Source organism: Pseudorca crassidens, chromosome 3 (assembly GCF_039906515.1).
Source record: "Pseudorca crassidens isolate mPseCra1 chromosome 3, mPseCra1.hap1, whole genome shotgun sequence".
Classification (NCBI taxonomy): domain Eukaryota; kingdom Metazoa; phylum Chordata; class Mammalia; order Artiodactyla; family Delphinidae; genus Pseudorca; species Pseudorca crassidens.
This window is the reverse complement of record NC_090298.1, coordinates 99,253,613-99,279,113: the sequence shown is the minus strand read 5'-3', so window position 1 is coordinate 99,279,113 and position 25,501 is coordinate 99,253,613. Positions and strand designations below refer to the sequence as shown.

General features: G+C 39.0%; 2 pseudogenes; both read right to left on the bottom strand.

Moving 5' to 3' along the window:
- Nucleotides 1-9,525: 9,525 nt before the first annotated feature.
- On the bottom strand, nt 9,526-10,584 carry LOC137220777 (diphosphoinositol polyphosphate phosphohydrolase 2 pseudogene; annotated as a pseudogene).
- Nucleotides 10,585-16,695: 6,111 nt separating this feature from the next.
- Nucleotides 16,696-17,501, bottom strand: LOC137220776 (ADP-ribosylation factor-like protein 1 pseudogene; annotated as a pseudogene).
- Nucleotides 17,502-25,501: the final 8,000 nt, after the last annotated feature.

Genomic DNA, 25,501 nt, shown 5'->3' with positions numbered 1-25,501 from the left:
GCATGCTAGATCTATGAACATTTGGGCCATTCTGGTGGGGGCTGAGAAAGAAAAGAGGAGATCTGGAGAGAAAGCCTCCATCTTCCTAGAGAGTGCACAAATACTTATGAATAGGATGTTTGTAGAAATATGGACGTGAAGGTGCATTCTGGTAATGTCTCATACAGACAAAAGGACATGTTATTGGGAGCTGGAAGAAAAGGCTATCCTTATTAGAAAGTGACAAAGTACTTGGCTAAAGTGTGTCAGTGTTCAAGTGTTTTATGGAAGACAGAACTTGTGAGTGATGAAACTGGATATTTAACTGAAGAGGTTTCCAAGCAAATGTTGAAGGAGCAGTCTAGGTCCTCCTGACTGCTTATAGCATAATGAAAAAAAGAAAGATGAATTAAAGGAGGGATTGCTAAGCAAAAAAGGAACCAGAACTTAAAGATTTGGAAAATTCTCAGTCTGACTATTTTGTAGAAAAATAAGAAATCATGTTCAGAAGAGAACACCAAGGGTGAGGCTGGACTATCTATCAAAGATACTACAGAAACTGAAATACAGCCAGTTTGAGCTGAAGGGGACAGAGATAGAACAAAATGAAAGAAGGATGTCAGACTTCTTAGATTCTATAGAGCTGGATCATAATTCTGTGAGGATGGAAATGTGTATTCTCCTTCAAGAATTGGAAAGAAAGATCCCAGAGATCATTTAGAGATCATCAGGGCCACCACCATGGATTTAACAGGTCAGATGGCTTTCATCCAAAGACTTGGGAACGAGCCAACCCTGCAAAGCAATGGGACAGGGTTATTCAGGATCTTGGGGGTATGACCCCCACGCATCAGAATCATGGAGGGAGGATCACCACTTCAGCAGTTCCTGAAGGCAGAACTGATGCCACAGTGGGCCTGTGGAGCAGGGCATTGAACCAAAGAGTATTATTCTCCAGCACCAAGATCTGATGGAATTTCCCTTGTCAGGTTTTGGACTTCCTGGGGACCCATCATTCTTTCCTTCTTTCCTGTTTCTCCCTTTTGGAATGGGAATGCCTATCCTATGCCACCATTGTATTTTGGAAGCACATTAACTTATCTGGTTTCACAGGTTCACACATAGAGAGTACTTTTGCCTCAGGATGAATCAGAGCAGGACCCTATGGTCTCACTCCCCCGCCCGCTGCCACAGCCACCATGTCCTCTGACTGCCTTTCGTCTGTAGAAAAACATTAACCAAAGAATAAGTTTAATCAGAGAAGTGAGAAAATGCAGAAGCAAAGAAAGCAGTCAAAATAATTATAGTTTAGTCAATAAGCAAAGTCAAGAACCTTTAGTTCCTCCTCAAGGGCTGTAGATAATGTTCTGAGCCATGTCCTGTGAGCTGTCTTGTAGATACTGAAATCCCCACCAGGTGGAAGAAGTTAACTACATGATGACCAGACTGTAGCCATGACATAAACTGCCACCATTCCAAGAACTGGCTTCAAAGAAATGGGAAAAAATGACCCTGGAACTGAAGATTAACTATACTTAAAACAATCAAAATGACATTGATCAGACCACTGCGTGACCAATTTCAAGATGACTGTCAGAGCCGACTATGCTGTTTCTGCATGTAGCCCCCTCCCTCCGCCTATAAAAGCTCTTGACCACTGATTGTCAGTGGGGGGAGTCAGCCTTTGGACACAAGTCTCCCTTCTTCCCCAGTTGCTGGCCTCCGAAATAAAGCAAACTTTCCTTTTCAGCAACTTTGCCTCTTGAGTATTGGCTTTAGAGTGGCGAGCAGCCCAACGCCACTTTTGGTAACAAAATTATACCTCATGTCTCACCCATATCTGATTTAGATGATACTTAGATGAGACTTTGGACTTCAGATTTTAAAGGTGATGGTGGAATGAATTAAGACTTTGGGGATTGTTGGGATGTAATGACATAAATCACAGCAAGATCCTTTTTGATCCACCTCCTAGAGAAATGGAAATAAAAACAAAAATAAACAAATGGGACCTAATGAAACTTCAAAGCTTCTGCACAGCAAAGGAAACCATAAACAAGATGAAAAGACAACCCTCAGAATGGAGAAAATATTTGCAAATGAAGCAACTGACAAAGGATTAATCTCCAAAATTTACAAACAGCTCATGCAGCTCAATATCAGGAAAACAAACAATCCAATCCGAAAATGCACAGAAGACCTAAATAAACATTTCTCCAAAGAAGACATACAGACTGTCAACAAACACATGATAGAATGCTCAACATCACTTATCATTAGAGAAATGCAAATCAAAACTACAATGAGATATCATCTCACACCAGTCAGAATGGCCATCATCAAAAAATCTACAAACAATAAATGCTGGAGAGGGTGTGAAGAAAAGGGAACACTGTTGCACTGTTGGTGGGAATGTAAATTGATACAGCTATTATGGAGAACAGTATGGAGGTTCCTTAAAAAACTAAAAATAGAACTACCATATGACCCAGCAATCCCACTATTGGGCATATACCCTGAGAAAATCATAATTCAAGTACAATAGCCAGGACATGGAAGCATCCTAAGTGTCCATAAACAGATGAATGGATAAAGAAGATGTGGCACATATATACAATGGAATATTACTCAGCCATAAAAAGAAACGAAATTGAGATATTTGTAGTGAGGTGGATGGACCTAGAATCTGTCATACAGAGTGAAGTAAGTCAGAAAGAGAAAAAACAAATACCGTTATGCTAACACATATATATGGAATCTAAAAAAAAAAAAAGAATGGTCATGAAGAACTTAGGGGCAAGACCGGAATAAAGATACAGTCCTACTAGAAAATGGACTTGAGGATATGGGGAGGGAGTAGGGTAAGCAGGGACAAAATGAGAGAGTGGCGTGGACATAATACACTACCAAAGGTAAAATAGATAGCTAGTGGGAAGCAGCCGCATAGCACAGGGAGGTCAGCTAGGTGCTTTGTGACCACCTAGAGGAGCGGGATAGGGAGGGTGGGAGGGAGGGAGATGCAAGAGGGAAGAGATATGGGGACATATGTATATGTATAACTGATTCACTTTGTTATAAAGCAGAAACTAACACAACATTGTAAAGCAATTATAGTCCAATAAAGATGTTTAAAAAAAAAGTGAATTACTTAAAAATTAATAATATTTGTTCTAATTCTATCAATTCTTTTTCAAATATCTTTTTACATACTTGCAAGCTGTTTTTCAATAACTGTGCTAATTCATTGAAACTATTTCAGCTCAGTATGTATTTGTAAATGTTATAATTGAGAGGAAAAAGTGCTCAGTGTTAATAAATTTTAAGACATTGTCTTTATTCTATAATAGTATCCCATCATAATGACCATCTCCTATTTACTTAGCTTTTCATATAATTTTTATAAAAACTTTTTAGGATTACCATACATAATGTACTATGTACAAAGTACTACTAGACTGTATTTTCAGTGTGCTTAGCACTAGCTAAAATAATACTTTAGCAGGACATTTGAAAATGGTTCAGCCCTTTCCCATATAGCACAGACATTTAATATCCCTCATTCCAGTAAATGCCAGTCACAATAGCTGTCCAGACATCTAAAATGCCCCCTACAAGGTAATACTTTTCCCTTTACAAACCACTGTGCCAAAGGTGTGTAGTATCTAACAGAAGGAAAAGTCTTTATCCTCTATTTTGAACTTTTAAAAAACTAGTACAAAGTGCTTCACTGTCTCTCTTCTTTTTAAACAATAAAGCAGTGGGCTCTGGTGGGAAGTCGGTGGATTCGAAGTGAGACACCTTAGGTTTGAAACTCATGTTCTGCCGCCAGTATGTGATCACAGACACTGAAACTCCACCACCTTTTGCTTCTTTATCTGCAAATGTGGATACAATACCTATTTTGAAAATGTAGAGTGAGAATGAAGAGAGATAATTAGGTGGAAACGTTTTGTAATCTGTAAATTACTGAATAAATGTTAGTCATTGTTATTCTTTTTTGTGTTTGTTTTGATTATAGTTCACTGTGCATCAAGGAACAGTGTTACCTCTGCTGTTCCAGGATTTGGCTGCTTTCCAGAATTGCTTGATAAAGTAAATCCCTCTACAACAGCATTTTTCAAAATATGTCTCAGCAGTTGCAATTAAAAAAGAAAAAAAAGGAAACACTGCATACTATGTACCCCTCTTACATAATGTTGAGGTTAAATATCAGGATGTTAACATCTGAAAAATCATACCTGTTAAATTTTAGTTTCCAAACTTGTTTCATTTGACCATAAAATCTCCAAATCTCCTTCTATGTCTCCTCCTTTCCTTTCCTTTCTTCCTTCCTTCCACCCTTCCCACCTTCCTGCCCTTCCTTCCTTCCTTCTTCTTTTAACATAACACTTCTGAGTATTGTGTTTAAAGAATTTCATGGAACACAACTTAGTAAGATCTATTTTAAATGTTTCTAGTGATTACTCTTGATCATGTTTTGCTTTTCCTAGGAATTGATTCTGTATAGCTGGATTATTCTGTATAGGAGAACTGTACCAGGAATTGTGTATGTTTCAGTAGTATTTTTATGCTGATATACTTTTCCATATGACAAATTTTCTTTTGTTATTTTTGTTCATGCTGTATTCGTATACAACTTTACTATTTTCCAAGCACGTCCCAATGTTACATCATCATCTTCCTTTATCTAAGGATAATCCAGTAAAACTAAAGCATGGAAGTACTATTATCCTAAATTTGCAGAATAAGGCTTCCAAGGCTAAGAGAGTTACTTAAGACCACACATACCTGTTGTGGGACATGACCAGCAGCAGAACCCCAAAGTCCTCATCCTTGCCCATTGAGCTTTCTCCTACAACGCAATGCTTCCTAAACTCTTTCCGTTTCATACTGTGAACCTTCACATCTCTTTGCTATCTTTGTGTGCCCTGCCCCCTGCCCCCCAAATAGTGCATTTTCTGCTTCAGGTCAGGAATGTGAAGGGTAGAATTTGCTTACTTATTTTTAGCTGCCTATAACTGAACCCCTGTCTTTATTTGCTACAGGCTATTTGGGAACAGGGGAGAAAGTTTGAGAGGTTTATATTAGTTTTGAAATACTGAAGGAAAACCTCCCATTCTCAAATTCAGACCAATATTTATTCAAGAAACGTCCAAGACAGTAGCTCTTTCAGATTTGTTAAGCATAAGACTGAATCCTCAAAGGTTTGGGTTAATAATCCTGAAGTAGAACAGTATGTACTATAACAATGGGACTTTCCCTGCCGTAAGGGCATTGCGATGTTTCACAAAAGAAAAGCAGTTGTTCGAGTGGTGCCCATCTGTAGCCATAAACGAGCTCAGAATACACTAACGTAACCAAGAAAACAACAGGGAAAGCTTTTCTGTGTACTTTCCACCATGCCTTTGACACACTGGCAGCTCAGTAACATTGCTGCCATTTCTGAGCTGTTGGGGAGAGCGGCCCATGAATAGAAAGTGTGACTGAGACTGCTCGGGCACAGGGCCGTACTGTAGTGCAAGGTGGGATTCAAGCAGCTTCTCTTTGACAGGCTGAATGCCAGGTAATTTATAGCCAGGTGACTTGATCATTGGAACCCATGTGAAATCTACACTATGTACCAAATTCTGCAATAATGTGACTGTTGGATTCAATCTGCTCCTTACCCAGGACTTTTATTGTTTTAGGAGTTGCAGTATAAAAATCAATAACTTATGTAACATTGATTATAGTAGGAGTGTAAGCTATTGCTTGTTTATCTGACAACATATGTTTCTAACCTTAAACACATTGTGATGGATCATGTTTCACTAAATCCAGCGATAAATTGCATATTATAAAATTAATTTAATATTATTCTTTTGATTTTGCTATAAGATATACATTCAAATATTTTTTAGTCCATTTTGTAAGGATTACCCTGTTAAAGTTATGAAGTTAAAATGGGGCTCCCGTAGCGTTTTCTACTGAAGTGATTCTGGGGACACAAGATGTGTACCTAATGGCAGGTGGGGGCTGAAAGGGTAAATGAACGGAACCTGATGGAGGAGTCATCAGAGCAAGAGTTTGAATAAAGGAAACCAGACACACTGTCCCTATTGTTTGCAGTGATCTCTGTACAGGAGATCACCTGTATGGACTACATCCTTGAGCTCCTTTTCTCTCTACCTTCCAGATTGGTTCAGGTAATCGAGACTAGAGGAAAGCTGTTTCCTTGTCTGGCATATTTCCTGTAGGACTGGCTGTGTCCCTTAGTCACAGCCCTTGACAAAGGCCTTCCTGGGTTCTATTTATATTATTCTGTTCCTTCTTCCCTTCAGTCCTCAGACTTTTCTGAGGTTCTGCACCACTCCTTGGTTTCACTACACTCTAAGCAAAGTTTTCCTGACTGTCCTTTTATTAAACTCTTTTCAAATTACCCAGTGTGAAAGTATCATGTTTTAGCTGACCCTGCCTTACATACACTAGAAGTCAAACATGTCTGTACATGCATGGCTGGCCAACTAGTTAGGACTCCATTTGTAAAAGTATAAAAGAATGTTCTAGGGAGGCCTTCAGTCTAGGCAAAGAGAGACCTAGGGTCCTCCACCTTAATCCTAGAGCCACTGCAGGAAAATAATGTGTGTGCGTGTGTGTGTGTGTGTGTGTGTGTGTGTGTGTTTTACAACAGAGTGTGTATCTGTTGGCTAATTCTCCCAACCACACATCTACCCTGCAATATGAGTGCATCCCTAACCAATTTATTTAATAAATTTCTTATACATTAGGTGAAATACAGTAGAATTTGGGCAAGTTTATATGGTCAAATGTTTTTACAGGTACACAAAATTTCAAATTTTTCTGGTGGTGTTCTTTCTTTAGCCCTCACATTTAAATTGTGCAAATAAAGTTACCATCATACACACCTTGTTTAGATTATTTTTCTAAGCAATATTCTGAAACATTTAGTGTGTATAAGTAGCATCAGTTGTTTCTTCCATAAGCAATACCGGGCAAATCAAAGAGATTGGGCAACACAATCCTAGGTGGTGATAAGTATTTTTTGAAATGCAGTTGAATTAGTTTCTTTTTTTATGTTAAAAAAAATTGATTCCCATTTTTTATTTGATGGTTCCAAACATAAAAAAAGTCAAGGTTCTTACACCAATTATCTCAAATGAGACCATGCAAAGCAATTTAAAGTGTATACAACAATCATTCCCCCTTCAGTTTTGCTGCTTTATACAACTGTGTGATCCACAGAAAATTGAATGGCATGTTGGTTGGAAAATTTCACCAGTTTACAAAAAACAAACAAAAAAATGAACAAAAGCCCAACAACAAACATGAAAGATAGTTGCTACTTTGTGTCTGTGAATCAATTTACAAACTTTTTAAAATTTAGGAGCCACACAGAACTAAAAATTTTAGCTGCCCAATTTTATCCAACTACTCCACAGGAAGCACGAATGACAGTCCCAACACTCTGTAAACTTTGAAGAGTTGAGATAGTAGACACTATTTGTTATCTATAGTAGATCCAACTGTTGAGTCTGCAAACGTAGGCTTTTTTCTCTTAACAGAAATAAATCTCCTTAGGGCCTTTCCTCTAATTTTGCTAGGCTGGGTTACAAAAGAATAGTGAAGAACCCTTCATGTGAAATTTAAAGTGTGACAACTGAAGTATTCTGATGCATTATACAATTTTTTGCTAGTTGCATAGACTAAAGACAGGTGGTTTGCTAAATGGCACTGAAGAAAATCCTGACCCAGTGGCACTACTTAGTCCAAATGTTTCTGACCAAAGAAAATTATACAACAATACTTATAGGCTCACTTTTAAGAAATGGCTGACATTAATACTGTACATATTTTACATGTCAAAAACACAGTCCAAGAGTTCATAAAATAAGTTCATGCATTATTACCTCTAATAATATCATATACAAGATACCCAGTCCTCCGCCCCACCCCCAGTACTTCTGATAACATTTCAGGTGGACACAGTCTTATACACAAAAACAATCCAGTTTCTCTGCTGTGTTAAGTACATAATTTAAAGAAACTTCAGAGATTACTGAGAAAAAAACTTAGTCCATTGAAGATTGATACAAAGTGTCAATCTGTGCGATTTTAAAATGTTTCCTTTAAAAAAAACCATCCAGAATACATAACCTCTGTACAAAAAAAAATATAAAAATTCTGGATGATCATGTTTGATCACACTACATAAATTAGAATGAAATGTCATTGGTTAAAAGTTTTTCTACTTCACTCATTCCTTTGACAGCATTAATTTGTGAACCAATATTTATATTTAGTTCAGCTGCATTTATGGCACAAGGTATTTTCAAAACAGTGGCACCAATTTTCCTTAGGTGTAACAGCACTCTATTTTTAGCAGCAATTATATTTTTAAAGGTTAACAATTTATAGAACAAATGTATAACTATGCTTATTTTCTACTTTATATTCCACCAGTTACAATTATTTACAAGAAGCTAACTAATGTCTACATATGGAATCATCTTTCACTTGCCCCACCTCATTTCTGACTTGGTCAGGGAAGTACCAAGTGTTTCAAACAATCCCATCTATTTATGTGTTTTAAATGGGATTCTTGGATTTAAGTGAATATAAGAACAAGTGTAAGACAAAGTAATTCTCAGTTCAGGTATGTTCCAGTGCCCCAATATTTAGTTATATGATAACTAGTACCTACTGACCAGCTGTAAAAGATGAGATGTTCCGGGCTTCCCAGGTGGCACAGTGGTTAAGAATCCGCCTGCCAATGCAGGGGACACCGGTTCAAGCCCTGGTCCGGGAAGATTCCCACATGCCGCGGAGCAGCTAAGCCCGTGTGCCACAACTACTGAAGCACATGCACCTAGAGCCCGTGCTCTGCCACAAGAGAAGCCACCGCAATGAGAAGCCCGCGCACCACAAAGAAGAGCGGCCCCCGCTCGCCGCAACTAGAGAAAGCCCGCGCTTAGTAACGAAGACCCAACGCAGCCAAAAATAAATAAATAAAATGAATAAATTTATAAAAAAAAAAAAAAAAAAGATGAGATGTTCCAAGGTGCCTTAACAATCTAGGTCTGTAATAGCTGAACAAGAAGGCCATTTCACTCAATTGTGAGGCAGTTAGCACTGACTGGCATTTAAGGTGGTAACCAGAAAGTTTAACTGAAGAGATGTCACTAAATTAAAAAAACTGGAAATATGTTTTTAAAAGCAATTTACATTGAGGGAAATATGGTTCTCATGTATTCTGTGTAAAGAGAGATTATGGATGAAGGGAATTGTCAATGGAACATGCTAACTCAAATTCCATGAATACAGTTTTCATGATAAGATGTTATGTACTACATGCATTTTGCTTACTGTACCTGCCTAACAATCACCAGCTCTATAGAGTTAAACTCTGTGTTAAAGGACTATTGAGTTTTAGGGGAACTGGCCATATCAGGTAGTTAGGGACATAATACCAGTTACGAAAATTGAGACAAATGTGTTGACAAATTCCTGAAAATAGGGCCATATAGAAATAGTCCAAAATCTGGAATCTATGAATCAAAATTGTGATCCTATGAAACAAGTTTTGGGGTTGATGGACTGCTTTAATATCAAGAATTATTGTCATAAATTCCCACAACAGAAGGATTTGTTGAATATGTTAATACTGTGAATGAGAAAACAATTTAAGGGGAAAATATACCCATGAATAAGCTGATCTGACAAAAACCACAGACTGACATCAAATGGACAAAAAACTGAGAAAAAAATGCTGTGAAAATGCCAACCAAAATAACAAGGTGTGTGGGCTGGGGGCACAGTTAAGGCATCTAAAAAAAATTCCACATGGCTTTGGCTTGTTAAAATATTTTGCACTTTTTTTTTTTTTTAAAGAAGATTTGAAAGCATCTGAAAAAAAAACATGCAAATTGTTTGAAAATCCTGCATGGCAAATTCAGACAGTTTGCAAGTGTCATTCAGATGTTTGCCAAGGATAATAAAGCCTCTGCCCATGAGACTGCACATGGTGGAAGAGGTCCTTCCAGTTCTCTCTGTCCCACACTAGACTGCAGCCCAGAGGTCTGTGCAGCAGTTACAAACACAGTGTTGCTATCTGGAAGGGAAGGGACTGTGGAATTTCCATTGGCTGGAGAACAACCCAGCTTTAGTTTTTCCAGATACTCGACATGTAAGGCTTATGACACTGGAGAACTTTGATGACATCTTCTACTTTGAACCACTCTCTCTTTTTCCTGTATTAACAGAATCTTCCCAGGCTTCTAGTATTTCAGTGACAGTAAGAACATAAACATATGTCTGTGCTTTCGGTCTTTGTTCTCAAATATGCCCAGGAGTCTGCCCAATTTTCCTTTGATTCCAGCCTCTCCATAAACCTCCCTCACGGCAGTACCGCCAGGCTCCTCCTCGGGCTCCATTACTTCTCCTGGGACAATCCATTGGTCTGGGTACCCACTGCTGCTCACCAACAGCACCTCGTCCTCCTGCTCGCTCCGGAAGCACAAGCACACAGCCCGCTTCTTGAAGCCCTCGCGGTCATAGGTCCGCGTCTGGTAGGGCTTGAACTTCATCATAGAGGCGGGCTCTTACTGCCTCTGCCGCTCCGGCCGCCGCCACCCCGCCGGGGAGTGGGAGCGAGGGCGAGTCGGGGCGCAAGAAAGCGAGGCGGCGGCGCGGGCAAAGGCAGCGAGGCCGGGTCCCACCCAACTCAGCACATGAAGAAGCTTACTATTTTTTCTCTACATTTAGCAGGCGTATCCTCAATTCTCGGGGCTGTTAATTTTGTCACTACTATCATGAACATAAAACCACCCGCTATAGCCCAGTACCAAACACCACTATTCGTATGACAAATACTAACCACAGCAGCATTGCTTCTACTATCCTTACCTGTCCTAGTAATAATATTACTATTACTATATTACTATTATTTATTACTATTTCATCTATATTTCTATCATTATTTATATTTCAAATAAAAATCTCAAAACACATCTACTACCCCAACCCAAAATCAACACTCACTAAAGTGCAAAAACAACCTATCCCTTGAGAAACAGTATGAATGAAAATCTATTTGCCCCTTTCGTAACCCCAATAATAAAAGGCTTCCCCATAGTCATTCTGATCATTATATTCCCAAGTATTTTATTTCCAACATCAAAAAGACTAATTAATAATCACATAATTTCCCTTCAACAATGGCTAATTCAACTCATATCAAAACAAATAATAGGTATCCATAATCATAAAGGACAAACTTGATCACTAATACTAATATCACGCATTCTATTTATTGGGTCAACCAATCTCCTCGGACTACTGCCCCGCTCATTTTCACCCACCACACAGCTCTTAATGAATGTGGGAACAGCCATCCCACTATGAGCCAGTGCCGTCATTACAGGTTTCCGTAATAAAACAAAAGCATCCCTAGCCCACTTCTTACAACAAGGCACACTCAGCCTCCTTATCCCTATGCTAGTAATTAGCGAAACTATCAGTCTATTCATCCAACCAGTTGCACTGGCCGTGCGACTAACAGCCAGTATTACAGCAGGCCACTTACTAATACATCTAATCAGAGAGACAACCCTAGTGCTAATAAGCACCAGCACATTCATGGCTCTCATCACATTCATCATTCTCGCCCTACTCACTATCCTCGAATTCACTGTCGCTATAATTCAAGCCTATGTATTCACCCTCTTAGTAAGCTTATACCTGCATGACAACACATAATGACCCACCAAACCCACACATACCACATAGTAAATCTTAGTCCTTGGTCCCTTCTGGGAGCTCTTTCAGCTCTTATAACATCAGGCCTAATCATATGATTCCACTTCAACTCAATAGTTCTACTAATACTGGGCCTACTAACTAATATTCTAACAATATCAGTGATGACAAGACGTCATTGGAGAAAGCACTTTCCAAGGCCACCACACACCAACCGTCCAAAAGGGACTTCCATATGGAATAATCTTATTTATCGTATCAGAAGTCTATTTTTTTTTTTTTTTTCTGGTACGCGGGCCTCTCACTGTTGGGGCCTCTCCCCTTGCGGAGCACAGGCTCTGGATGCACAGGCTCAGCGGCCATGGCTCACGGGCCCAGCCGGTCCGCGGCATGTGGGATCTTCCCGGACCAGGGCACGAGCCCGTGTCCCCTGCATCGGCAGGCGGACTCTCAACCACTGCGCCACCAGGGAAGCCCCAGAAGTCTATTTTTACCGGCTTTTTTTTGAGCCTTCTACCACTCAAGCCTCGCTCCTACCCCTGGATTAGGCAGGTGCTGGCCACCAACAGGCATTCACCCCTTAAACCTCCTAGAAGTACTACTCCTCAACACTTCCGTGCTATTGGCCTCTGGTGTATCCATTACCTGAGCCCATCACAGCCTTACAGAAGGAAATCGTAAGCACATACTTCAAGCTCTCTTTATTACAATCGCCCTCGGTGTTTATTTTACACTCCTACAAGCATCACAGTATTACAAAGCCCCATTTATGATCTCAGAAGTAGTCTACGGATCAACTTTCTTCGTAGCCACAGGATTCCACGGACTACACGTAATTATTGGTTCTATTTTCCTTGTTGTTTGTTTCCTACGCCAATTAAAATTCCACTTCACATCCAACAACCACTTCGGCTTCGAAGCTGCTGCTTGATACTGACATTTTGTAGATGCTGTATGACTATTTCTTTACGTATCTATTTATTGACGAGGCTCATAGTCTTTTCAGTATTAATTAGTACAACTGACTTCCAATCAGCTAGTTTCGGTACACTCTGAAAAAGAACAATAAACCTAATGCTGACCCTATGAACAAACACAATACTAGCCTCATTACTCGTACTTATCACCTTCTGACTTCCTCAACTAAACACGCATAAAAAACAAGGGCCTCCGAATGCGGATTTGACCCTATAGGATCCGCCCGCCTACCCTTTTCCATAAAATTTTTCCTAGTAGCAATCACCTTCCTTCTTTCCGACCTAGAAATTGCCCTCCTACTACCCCTTCCCTGAGCAACCCAGAGTATTCTATTTTTTAGACCAATCTTCAGCATATTTTTGTATAATTATATATTGTTGGACCCCTCTAGCCTTCGGAATAGTTCTATAAAATGGAAGACTTCAGGAGACACATTGGACAGATTCTCACTGAGAGGGTGGAGTGTTGCTGACCACATCCCTAAGGAATTCTCCCAGCGCATCTGGCGAGCGTGAACGTGTCTGTCCTTTGGGAAAATGTAGCTGAAGTTAACACTACCGTCATCCCTCGGTATCTGCAGGGGACTATTTATCTGTGGATACCAAAATCCAAAGATACTCAAGTCCCTCATATAAAATGGAATAGTATTTGCATATAACCTATACATATCCTCCCGTATACTTTAAATCATCTTTAGATTATTTTTAATACCTAATACAATGCAAATGCTATGTAATTAGCTGTAAATACAATGTAAATGCTATGTATGATAAGTAGTTGCTGGCACGTGGCAAATTCAAGTTTTGCTTTTTATAACTTTCTGGAATTTTTTTCGAATATTTTGGATCTTTGGTTGATTGGATCTGTGGATGAGGAATCGTGGATGTGGAGGACCAACTGTAACAGATGAGAACACTGAGGCAGAAAGAACTTAATTGCATATAGTCACACAAGAAGTAACAAAGTTGTAAATCAATCCCAAGTGTGACCGACTGCAAGGTGAGTATTCTTAACTGCTAGTCTTTAGGAACTCTATCATCTGTCATATATCTGCAAACTTGAAAGTTTCTGTCCTTTCTTGGTCTCAATTTTTCATCTGTATAATGAGGAAATTTTACTTTATGGATTCTAGTACATTTTCCACCTGTATTATTCCATATATTCAATCAATCATTTACTTAATGAGCTTGCATCAAGTGTCCAGAAACTTTAAGGTATACCACTAGATTATCTGGATAGTGTAAGTTCAAATAATTCACTTTTTTGCATTACTTTTTTCATGAGATTCCACCAGGAGACAGAAATAACTCATCATCTGTGTTTTTTGCTTCTTTGCCTGGATTCCTTCCACCACCAATATTACAGACACACAAACACATAATTTTTTCACCAACAGTTGGGCCACATCCTCCATAACCTAATACTATTTTCTTTATTCTAGAGATAGAGTATATTTATTGAAAACCTTCTATATTTATGTAATTGACTAATTGTTTTTCTCATTTTCCTGTCAGCTCTTCAATAATGAAACAATGAAAAAAAAAGAAAAAGAAAGAAACGGTCTGGAATGTTTTCTCTGATGGTTGAAATCTATTACTTGGACCATAAATTTGCTGTCAGAAAAACACAAGATCGTTTATGATCACACATTTTTATGTCCCAGAAGCTATAAATGTTTCCCACAAAAGTATGTAAAATAATTTTTCCATTCTATTCTTTGTGTTTCTAACAGCCTTACATAGTCTACATGTCAGAACTAATTACTCTCACCATGATTCTCTTTTTATCTATGGACACAATTCATTTTACTAATTACTCAATATACATCTTCCTATATACCAACCCAGTAGCATCTTATGAGTATGCGTTGACTTAAACCCTGTATAATACTTTCATTTTGTCAAAGAAATATGTTGCTCTTTACTGTCTTGAAAAAATAATACCAGAAAACACATCTATACTGAATTCATCTACACCGAATTATTATTTTGTGTTCTGCTGGTCACAGGCTGGCTCCCCAAGAAATGAGCCTGCCGGGTGGTTTATAGGGTCAATGGTACTGAGTATTTGTTACTCTGCTCTTCCTTTTCCTGCCCTTTCTCCCACTCTGCTCTACATCACAGGGAACACCATTTTCCTGCCAGCTGGTCTCTCTTGCCAACTGGATTCTGGACAGGTTTAAGCAATGGTGAAAATGGGAAGGTGAGAGCAATAGAGAAACCAGAGTATTTCTTCTTCTCTTAGACTCTGCAGGAATATCTTTGGCTTTGGCTGCATCTTCTCAGCTCATGCAGAACAAAAACCCCTCCTTCTGAGATCCAACTGCTGATAGCCAAAGTTCTAGCTCTTTGAGTAGCCCAACTTCTAGATCTGGTATCACTGATAGGGACAGAGTAAAGGGACAAAGTAGGTGATTAAATATTCAATAGTTAATCCCACTAAGGGATCCTAAGTAGAGACCAAAGTATGGGAGACCACATAAATTAATGATTACACAAGAAAGTAGGCCTGCTTAACAACAAAACCAAGTGGGCTTACTTAGCAACAAAACTACGCGATAGAAGCATGAGACATACCCCAAAACAATAAAACAGTGGTGGAACGGTCCACATCCTGTCCATTGAAGTCAGTAAGTTAATGATCCTTGAGAAGGGGCTTTTTCTGCACGTACTAAGAGCAGGAATACAGGGGAAAGGTGGCATTATACTGAAACCTGAGATGATTTACCATATTTTAGTATATGTTACTGCCTTTTTGCTCATTCCCATAGTACCATGACAGTCCCAGTTCGACCATGTAGGAAAAAGAAAACTCCCCCACCCCATGTGGAGGAGGAGCTAGAGATAAAAGTTTGATACCTACTCAAAATGAGGAAGAAGGGCTTCCCTGGTGGCACAGTGGTTGAGTCCGCCTGCCGATGCAGGGGACACGGGGTCATGCCCCGGTCCGGGAAGATCCCACATGCCGCGGAGTGGCTGGGCCCGTGAGCCATGGCCGCTGAGCCTGCGCGTCCGGAGCCTGTGCTCCGTAACGGGAGAGGCCACAACAGTGAGAGGCCCACGTACCGCAAAAAAGAAAAAAAAAAAAAAAATGAGGAAGAAGATGGTCTTTTTCCTTTGATTGTAAAAATGTAGCCCACTTAGTTCTCAGGGTGGCATTCCCTTGCCTGCCAGTTCTATCTCTCACAAGCGTCCTATACTAATGAACTCGTTCCTTATCTGTCACTCTGCCTCTCGCTGAATTCTTTCTGCACTGAGACAGAAGGATCTATGCTCTACTGAGTCCCAAAACGCATTCCGTGGTTCCATCACTACTTCTTCCTTCTGTCCCTTCTTGTCTAGGCTAGTCATGCTCCTAGATGTTTTTAATCTCTGGTTTGCCTAATTATCCCTGATTGATTCACCAGCTCTTCTATCATCCATGTGAACAATTCCCTGAATTTTATTCCCTCTGCTTAAAAGACCTCGTATGGTTTCTGTTTTTTGGACTGGACTCATAGATTAACCCACACATTAATTTCACACTCATTCACTAAGACTTCATTATGTATCAAACTTGTGCAAGGCACTGTTTAAGGGTAAGAGCATACCTGTTAATATGATATACTTTTCCTATCTTGTATAAAAATTATAGTCCAGTGGGAAAGATAGATATTGTATAATAAATTGTGGGTATGATATATATTATAAAAGATAAATTATCTGATATTATGGGATCAAAAGCAAGAGAAAGTTAAACCCAAATGAAGAGTCAGGAAGGTTCTTAAGTTTGTCCCTTTTCAAATGAGATCTAAAAGGTGAGATAGCCTTGACCAGGTGTATGCAATAAGAATAATATGTGAGAAGAAAAGAACTTATTTTAAAGCCATTTTATCTAATTTCCCATTTTACAAATGATCTATAAAATTGTCATCAGTGTTTGCTTTGAGGGTATAGAGCTATGTGGCTGGGCAATGGAGGGAGGAAGGAGGCTTTACTATGTACATTCTTTTTTTCCAACCAAATACTTATTTTTAATATTTATTACAAATGTTGCAGTCAGTTTGGTATATGCTGACAATCATACAGTTTTAACATTTAGTAGTGTGAAGCACACTTTAACTATTTCCAAAGGGGTATGTGATGTGGTCTTCGTTTCAGAGGAGCAGAAGTGACTGAATTACTGTCTGCTCTTTAATGTTTCAACTAACCATTCCATTGCCTCATCAAGGCCAATGTCTTTGGTTGCTGAAGTTTTGAATATTTGCCATTTTCAGTCCTTCAAGGCAGGTAACCCAAGTGAATTTGCCATCGCTGAGGGAGTCATGGCCTGTTCCATGTCCTGCTTATTTGCAAACACCACTAAAATGGCTTTTCTCAGCTCTTCTTCCTCCAACATGGCAACTAAGTCTGATTTGGAAATGCCAATTTGCTGTCGATCACAACTGTCTACTGCATAAATGACTGCATCTGTGTTTGAATAACAACATCTCCAGTATGGCCTGATACTTGTCTGTCCTCCTAAATCCCAGACTTGGAATTTTAGGTTCTTGTATGTTACCGTCTCAACATTAAATCCAACAGTAGGAATCGTAGTAACGACTTCTCCAACCTGTAATCTGTACAAAATTGTAGTTATTCCTGCTCCATCTAATCCCAAAATTAAAATCTTCATTTCCTGGGTTCCAAGCAGACTGGAAAAAATGCTTGAGAAAAAGCCACCCATGATGAACTGCCTGTCCTCCCTCATCGACCATCAGAGGCTGGCCCCGGCCTCGGAAGCGAAGCCTAATTGAGCCTCGAAGTCGCCACCTCCCCTCACCTAGGCCTGCGCTCTGGCTCCGGCTCGGGCTCTGGTTCCCAGGGGGTTTCCTTGGAAGCTTGGCCAGCCAGCAGCTTCCACGTCAGACCTCCTGGCCGGGCGGAAGCAAGGGGCCACCGCCTGTACATTCTTCTATAACCTTTGAATAATGCTAACTACATGTATTTTATATCCAAAAAGGTCATTTAAAATTACCTATAAATATCTGAAAGTTTCTAAGACAGAACTGGTGAATAATTTTTCTAATTTAAATAAATATCCAAAGAGACGTGCATGATAGTTCACTGAGGTTTTATGCATTCTCTGGATAGTAGAGTGTTCCCAATTAGAATGAAGGTTACCCAAAATATTTCAAATATTTATGTAAAAATGTGTGCCTTAGAAAACATACAACGCCAGGTGCTTAAATAATAATAGAACATAGGTATATTGGCTGTCTGTGTAATCCTTAATTCAAAATCTCCTGCAGCCACCCAAGAAAGAGCCACAAGGTGTGCACCTGCAAACGTAAGTGCTGAAATCTGTCCCTGTCATCTTGCCCCTTTATTTAGCTTGAAAAGATTAACTTATATTAAACGTATTGTGACTTGTTTTAGTACTTCATTTTTCCTATTTTTTTTGTTCAATTTGATTTAAAATATATATTATATAGTATTTGCCAGGTACTGTGCCTGGCTCTGAGGATGATATAACAAATAAAATACCTATCTTGCCCTAAGGAAATTTTTATCTGAGAGATGCAGACAAGTGAATGAGTGCTTATGATACCACATGATACATCCCAAGAGAGAGGTTGGCATAGTGTGTTACGGGAACCCAATAGAAAGGCACCTAGCTAGCCTTGGGAAATTAAGGCATGCTCACTGGAGGATGTAACAGCTAATTAGAAGAGGAGTCAAAACTCTTTTATGGTGGAAATACACAAATCTATACGTTAACACTTTTTTGGATAACAAGATTGAAACCAAACAGTGGTAATTCTCCAAATAAGCCAAAACAATATAGTAATTTATTTATGAGATCCAGTTTATAATTATTATAAAAGACTATACCTTATATAAACTGCTGTACCCCCATCAATGCCACTTAAGTGATTGCTGATAAAAATTTTTCATAAGATGCTAGTCTCAAATAGTGTTTTCTGAGAGTAAGGCATAGGGTATGTTTTACCCTAAGGTCTCCTTATTCTCACAAAAGAATTATAATTAGAGCCATAATTAGTAAACTTGCTCATTATTCTTAATTAAATTAGACATTATCCAGACATCAAAAATTATAATATACTCCAATTATGTGCCAGAGTAAGTTCTTCATATAATTGGCCTTATGCTTAACATACAATTAAATGTGTCAAATAAAGCAAACAAACAAAACCTCTCTGGAGCTCCTGATTACAGAGTTCCATGCCTGCCCAAGCTGCTCACTAGCTCCCTTTTCACTGAACTTTACTTTGACTCTAAGTAGCTTTCTCTGCCCTGCTGTATAAGAGCAAGTCAGTGAAAGGTTGGAGAGGTTCTAATAAACATCTGAGCTATCTAATCATGGCCACACTCCCCCTCATGTGCAGCGAGGCTTTCTATTCATCTCCGTTTGTTTCCTAGCACTACCTCGTGGCCAAGATGGCCACGATGGCCATGAGGTCAAATTCTCCTCTCCTTTTAGCTTTCAGTTGATGATGGTATTTCCTCTTTTTTTGACAAGATGAGGTCATTCAACATGACATCTCTCATCATTCTTAGTTTCCATTTCACCAATACTAAATTTTAACCTCTCTCAATGTAGATAGAAAAATGCAGTTGTAGATAGAAAAATGCAGTCCCTTCTAAGGTTAATTCTTCTACTTTGGTCCTTCCTCATAACCAGTATTCTTAAAATCTAACAAATGCTTTTGTGTAATTGTTCTGTATTTTTCTTTTAATTTTTATTTTCCTTTTTTGCTGACTCCTTTGTCTTTGTCCATAAATGTACCATTGTTTCCACTTTATGCAAAGGGCTATCGCTTAATTCCACCTGTATATGTGTCTGTCTGCCTGTGTCTGTCTTTGTCTCTCTCTCTCTCACATACAATATATAGACATTCAAAGGAACATTTATACAAATGCTATACAAAGAACAGGGAGTGAGTGGCTGGGGAGCTACAGAAAAGGGGTTTTAAGACTGAGATTTGAGCCAGGTCCTGAAGAATCAATAACTTTTTTCTTGATCAGTGGTTCTCAAACATTTTTTATCTCAGGATCCCTTTATGGTCTTAAAAGTAAGTAAGGACCCCAAAGAGCTTTTGTTTATTTGTGTTATATTTATCAATATGTTTGTGTTATAAATGTGAAACAGAAATTTATATTTGAAATTCACTTACAAATAACAATAAAAACCGACTGCATTGTTAACATAAAAATATGTTTACAGAAAATAGCCACATTAAAAAGAAATCAAAGTATCATTGTTTTACAATTTTGCAAATCTCTTTAATGTCTGACAATAGAACATTACTGGCTTCTCATATCTGCTCTGCATTTAATCTGTTGCAGAATGTTGTTTTGATTAAAGTATGCAAAGAAAATCCTGCCTCACAAAGATATATAATTGAACAAGGGAAGATGATTCTAATATCCTTTTCATATAATTGAGAATGTTGTTCTTTGATATTATGCTAAAACTCAGAAAGTAATAGTAAACATGGTTGCAATATGCAACCATGTCAATGAACTATTATTGCCCTTTTTCATTAAAATCCACTGGTCTGTCTCGCACTTTGATATTTTACTCATGAATAACTGTGCATTGATTATTTGGAAAATATTTGTTCATAGAATTAGGCAGATCTTCCAAACTTGGACACCTTTCATTATAAAATGTAAAAAAAATCCCATTCACTAATATCCCCACCAATATCACCACCTCCAGTTTGGTGGTAGGATCAGCAATATACTACCACACTCTTACTGGTTTCAATACGCTATTGTTCCAAACCTCTGGAACTGCAATGTCCAATATGATGGTCACTAGCCTAATGTGGTTATTTAAACTTAATTAAAATTAAATTAAATAGCATTAAAATTTCAGTTGCTCAGTTGAATTAGTTATATTTCAAGTGCTCCATATCACATGTGGCTGGTGGCTATTATATTGTTTAGTGCAGATAGAGAGCCTTTCCAGCACTGTAGAAAGTTCTCTTAGGCAGGGGTGGGATGGAGTATCTTATTCTTTTCATCCTCACCATAATTTACTGCATTCCCCTTACCCTAGTGACCATCCTAGGAGGAATTATGTATCACCAGCTTTATGAATATTTCTTTGCTCTGTTTCTATCTTTTGGTTAACATAACCCCCCATAAGAATGCCCTACCCAATACACTAGACTTGCCATTCTTTGATGTCCTATATTTCCAATGTCCTTCACCTGTAGGCCACTTCTTAAACAACCCCAAATTGCTCCAACTCTAAGATCTTAAAATTCACTTTCTCATTCTCAGATCACTTATCCCTGTCTTCTAGCTCCCACTTTCTTATTTCCATCTTCCTGCTATTTGAACTCATTAACATCAAAGTATAGCAATAGGTCTATTATCAAGTAATAGTCCTACACCAACATAAAAAAGATCTTCTGGCCTGGATCCTTGGATATTATCACCTGAGTGAAAGCTCTGGCATGTACCTAGAGTGGTACCCACGAATAGCATTATCCAAGCTGGAGTCATCTTCTAGTGCCTATATTTTGTTGCTTTCTGCCTATGTGCTGTCTAAATTTTTTTCTACTTTTGCCCTCCCCTTTGAAGCTGAACATATATCATGAGTTTTGAAACATAATCTTGGGGATTACTGAAACCTGTTGATCCTCTGCTTCCCCATCTTCTTGAATTTCTATCATTTGTCTTCTACCAGTGGCCTACACCAGAATCCAGGAAGCTGCCCTTAACTCCTTCCAATCTTCCACTACCTACATCCAATTTGTCACTAAGCTCTGCCCTTTCTGCTTTCTAAATGTCTTATATATCAGTTCTTTCCTTTCTAAACCTCCTAAAATAAATCTGCTGGAGCACTGAGAAAGGGGATTGGTTGATTAGAATTGGAAGTTGCCTGTGGGAAAGGTGAGACTCCAAAAGGCTATTTGGGGTTTTTAATGGATAAACTTATAGGAGACTTATAGAAAAGAGGGAGAGAGTTAAATCAGGTCAGTCATGGTCAGGAATTTACCAGGCAGCAGATCAATAATTTCTCAACAATGAGAAGCAAGTTTGGAACCCATAGTCCAGAGCTTCTTGAACCTGTACCCAGAGAAGAAAATAAGCTATTTTAGGCAGTAAACAGAGCATTTGTTCAGGGGACTGTTGCAGTGAAAGGTCAATGCATGATGGTAGCCAGCTGCAAATGATGGTAATGGCTTTGTGGAGCACAGCAGCTCTCTCAGCGGTAGAGCAGCACCCATGCAATGAAACCCTCTACTTCCTGCCTATAATACAAAATGTTGCCAACTTTCTCTGCACAAGTCGCCAGCACATGATTCCTGCTTAAAGCCGGGGAAGACTGTGTATGAAGTAGTAACCATTCCTGTTGCCCAAGCCCACTGATCCACTGGGAATTAGCTGTTGTAACAGCAGATTGCAGACTTTTCCAGAAGTACCTCGTTCTGGGAAAGGTACAACAAGGAGTACAACAAGGCTGTAGGAGACATCAAAGAACTCATCCTTGCCCCTTAAGTTCTGCACCATCCTTGCTGAGACAGAGAGACAACATGAAGCAGTTCAGGCATTAAAACTGCTATGGTGCTAACTTCAGCTTAACACTTGTCCTGTACTGCTGGCCTGGGGATATGAAGTTTACATAGTTATTTCTGTAGTTCTGTTCTTCTTTCTGCTGTAATATGAACAATTTGAGGGTAGGGTATTTGCCTTAATAACTGCATACTCTCTGGTAATATCGGGTACTTAATAGAATCTCAGCGTTTGTGATTTACAGTGAAGAGTCAGGGGGATAGTCTACGTTCTGAGAGAATACTAATGCATAAAAACCAATTTAGTAATTAGTTCTCTTCAGTAATTTATGTTACATTTTATATTTCCCTCTCTTTCTTTTATAAAGTTACTGTCAGTATAAATTCTGATATCTACAATATTTTTAATCCCAGTAGTATTTTACAGGACCTTTAATCTCTCTCCCTAGCTTTCTCTGAACCCCCATTCATATATATAGCACATCTTTATGTCATAGAAAAACAATTAAAAGTGACCAGAACAGTCTATTACCAGTCCCCACCAGTTTTAGGCAAGCTTGAACTTATGAGAAGAGAAGTAATGTCTAAAGGTTATTACATTTAACCATTGGTATGGAACCTAGCCTCTGTCATGGCAGAAATAAATAAATAAATACACACACACACACACACACACACACACACACACACACACACACACACACATTTACACATTCCAGGTCCCAAACTGGGAACTGGATTTTTGCTCTATTTCTGAAGACAAGAGGCATTTAATGCCAAACTTTGGAAATTTTAAACTAGCTTCATGTTCAAATGGAAAAAGTGGAATACTTGGGAATCTTCCTGTCTTTGACAGCTCCCCCCATCACTTTCTAGTCACATAACCGGTTTTATTTTTCTTTATCATACTTAGTGCTTCCTGACATTATTTTATATATCCATTTATTGTCTATCTCCTCCATTAAAATATAAACTCTCTGAAGGAATCTCCTTTGATTTGCTCAAAATTCCTACCATCTAGAATAATAAAACATAGCCTTTTGCTCAAGAAATATTTGAGTGGATGAATGAATACAGAACATACGATCACTTTGACCATAATAGTTACTCTTTACAAAAAACTCTTCCATATGAGATATATTATGTTAAATACTTTATATGTATAGTTATCTAATGTTAAGGAAAGCCTTAAAAATTAGGCAGTATTATTTTCATTTTAAAAAACAGGTAACTGAATCTAAGAGAAGTTGAGTCACTGATATAAAATCAGAAGCTGGTTAGAGAGATACTTCCAGTCTAACAGTTAGAGATGCTCCATGAAACTGCTACCCCATGAAACAGGTGGAAATCATTTTAAAAAATCATTTTAGGGCTTCCCTGGTGGCGCAGTAGTTGAGAGTCCGCCTGCCGATGCAGGGGACACGGGTCCGGGAAGATCTCTGCAGAGAGGCTAGGCCCGTGAGCCATGGCCGCTGAGCCTGCGCGTCCGGAGCCTGTGCTCCGCAACAGGAAAGGCCACAACAGTGAAAGGCCCGCATACCGCAAAAAAAAAAAAAAAAAAATCATTTTAAGTCTCTAGAATTGGTTTTAAGAACATACAACAAAAAGAAGAAACATTTCTTAGAGAAAATGTACTAAAACTCAATAAGAGCAATGAGAGTCGGTGATGCCTGTACCAAGACCCGCTCCTTCCTTCCTTCCTTCCTTCCTTCCTTCCTTCCTTCCTTCCTTCCTTCCTTCCTTCCTTCCTTCCTTCCTTCCTTCCTTTCTTCCTCCCTCCCTCCCTCCCTCCCTCCCTCCATGTGGCCCAGGGACTGAAACTCCACTGCAGTGGAGTACAGCCCAGAACAGGGCCCGTCTCCCCGCAGCCCCATTCAGAGGGCTATGTTCTCAGGAGAAGGAGATCGTCAGCATTTTTCATCCTACCCCCAGCTATCTGGTGCTGAGGCTAAGTCTGGGCAAGGGTGACTAAGAAATGGCCCCAGTGAAGGCTCAATCTTCATCACAGCTGAAAACACTGGGGCTCTGATTGCCCTTGCGTTGTTGGTTTGCTTATTTTAAAATTAATTGCATTATTATCATGGTAATAAATGCATATAGTTTTAAAAAACCTGTCAAAGTCTTATACTGAAAAGTAGAAGTTATTTTTCTTTTCATGTGATAAAGCCATTGAAAAAAATTCAATTACTATTATTTAGTTGAGTGTTCGAATAGAGAGGACATAAACACTGGTGGTGGATGAGGAGGGTAATTTCCAAGCAGTGGAGAAGTGGGGTGTTGCAATAGGAAGTCTCTGATGGAGAGCGATGGCTGCCTGGGGATTCCAGAGAGCATGTCTGCCTGAGCTATGAGAGGAGAGAACAAGAGGACGCTAAAAATAAATTGTCTGCTTTGCTATTTTGTCTTGGTTTAGTCCAAATGCTGGGTATGAGATCTTGGGTTAAGCAGAATCCTTGTCCACTCGGCTCAAGGAGAGGAGATTTAGGTTAATGCAGGTGACCTTGGCCCACTTCCGGCAACTGCTCAAAGCAGGAGGCCCTTGCAGTCTCACCATGTGTCCTAAGTCAATCATTGGTCCTTGTATATTCTAAGGAGGTAGTTGGGTCCTTCTTTAACCAGAAAACCCTGAGGCAGCCACACCAGACCCACAGTCATCCCAAGAGAATTGGTAGTGCCAGAAGGTTCCAAGGAGGAAAAGTATTATAGTATCTATAGATGAGCAGAATGACAAATATGGCAAATGGGATTTAGAACAGCAATTCCTTAAGCGTGTTCAATGCAACATTACCCCATTAGATGCTCTCTGAAGAAAAAAACAAACAAACAGAGGTCTGGATCAATTCCATTAAAGGCCTTAAAGCACTGAAAAAACTCAAGTTTACACCCACCATGTATATCAAAATAAGCATATTAGATTATGGAATAACTGTAACAAGTCCAACAAAATTCTGAGTTTTCCCTGGTGTTAACTCCCTTGATGCTTTAAACAAAGATTAAATATCTATGTAATTTTTTTCTTCCCAATGCTGCTGGTGTCCCAAACGTGTCTTTTATCTGCCTCATGGTAAATGGTTATTCTGGCACAGGTTCTATAGTTAAATAATTTGGGGAAGTGATGCATTTTCTCTAGAAGATCCATAATGCATGTGAGTATATTAAAGAGTGTGACAGCTCACTGGAGAGGAAAATGTGTGGCTTTAACGTAGTGTTTCTAAATTGTGTTTGACCATAGAACCCATTTTTGACAGTATACGTATTAGTATTCTATTGAACTAATGC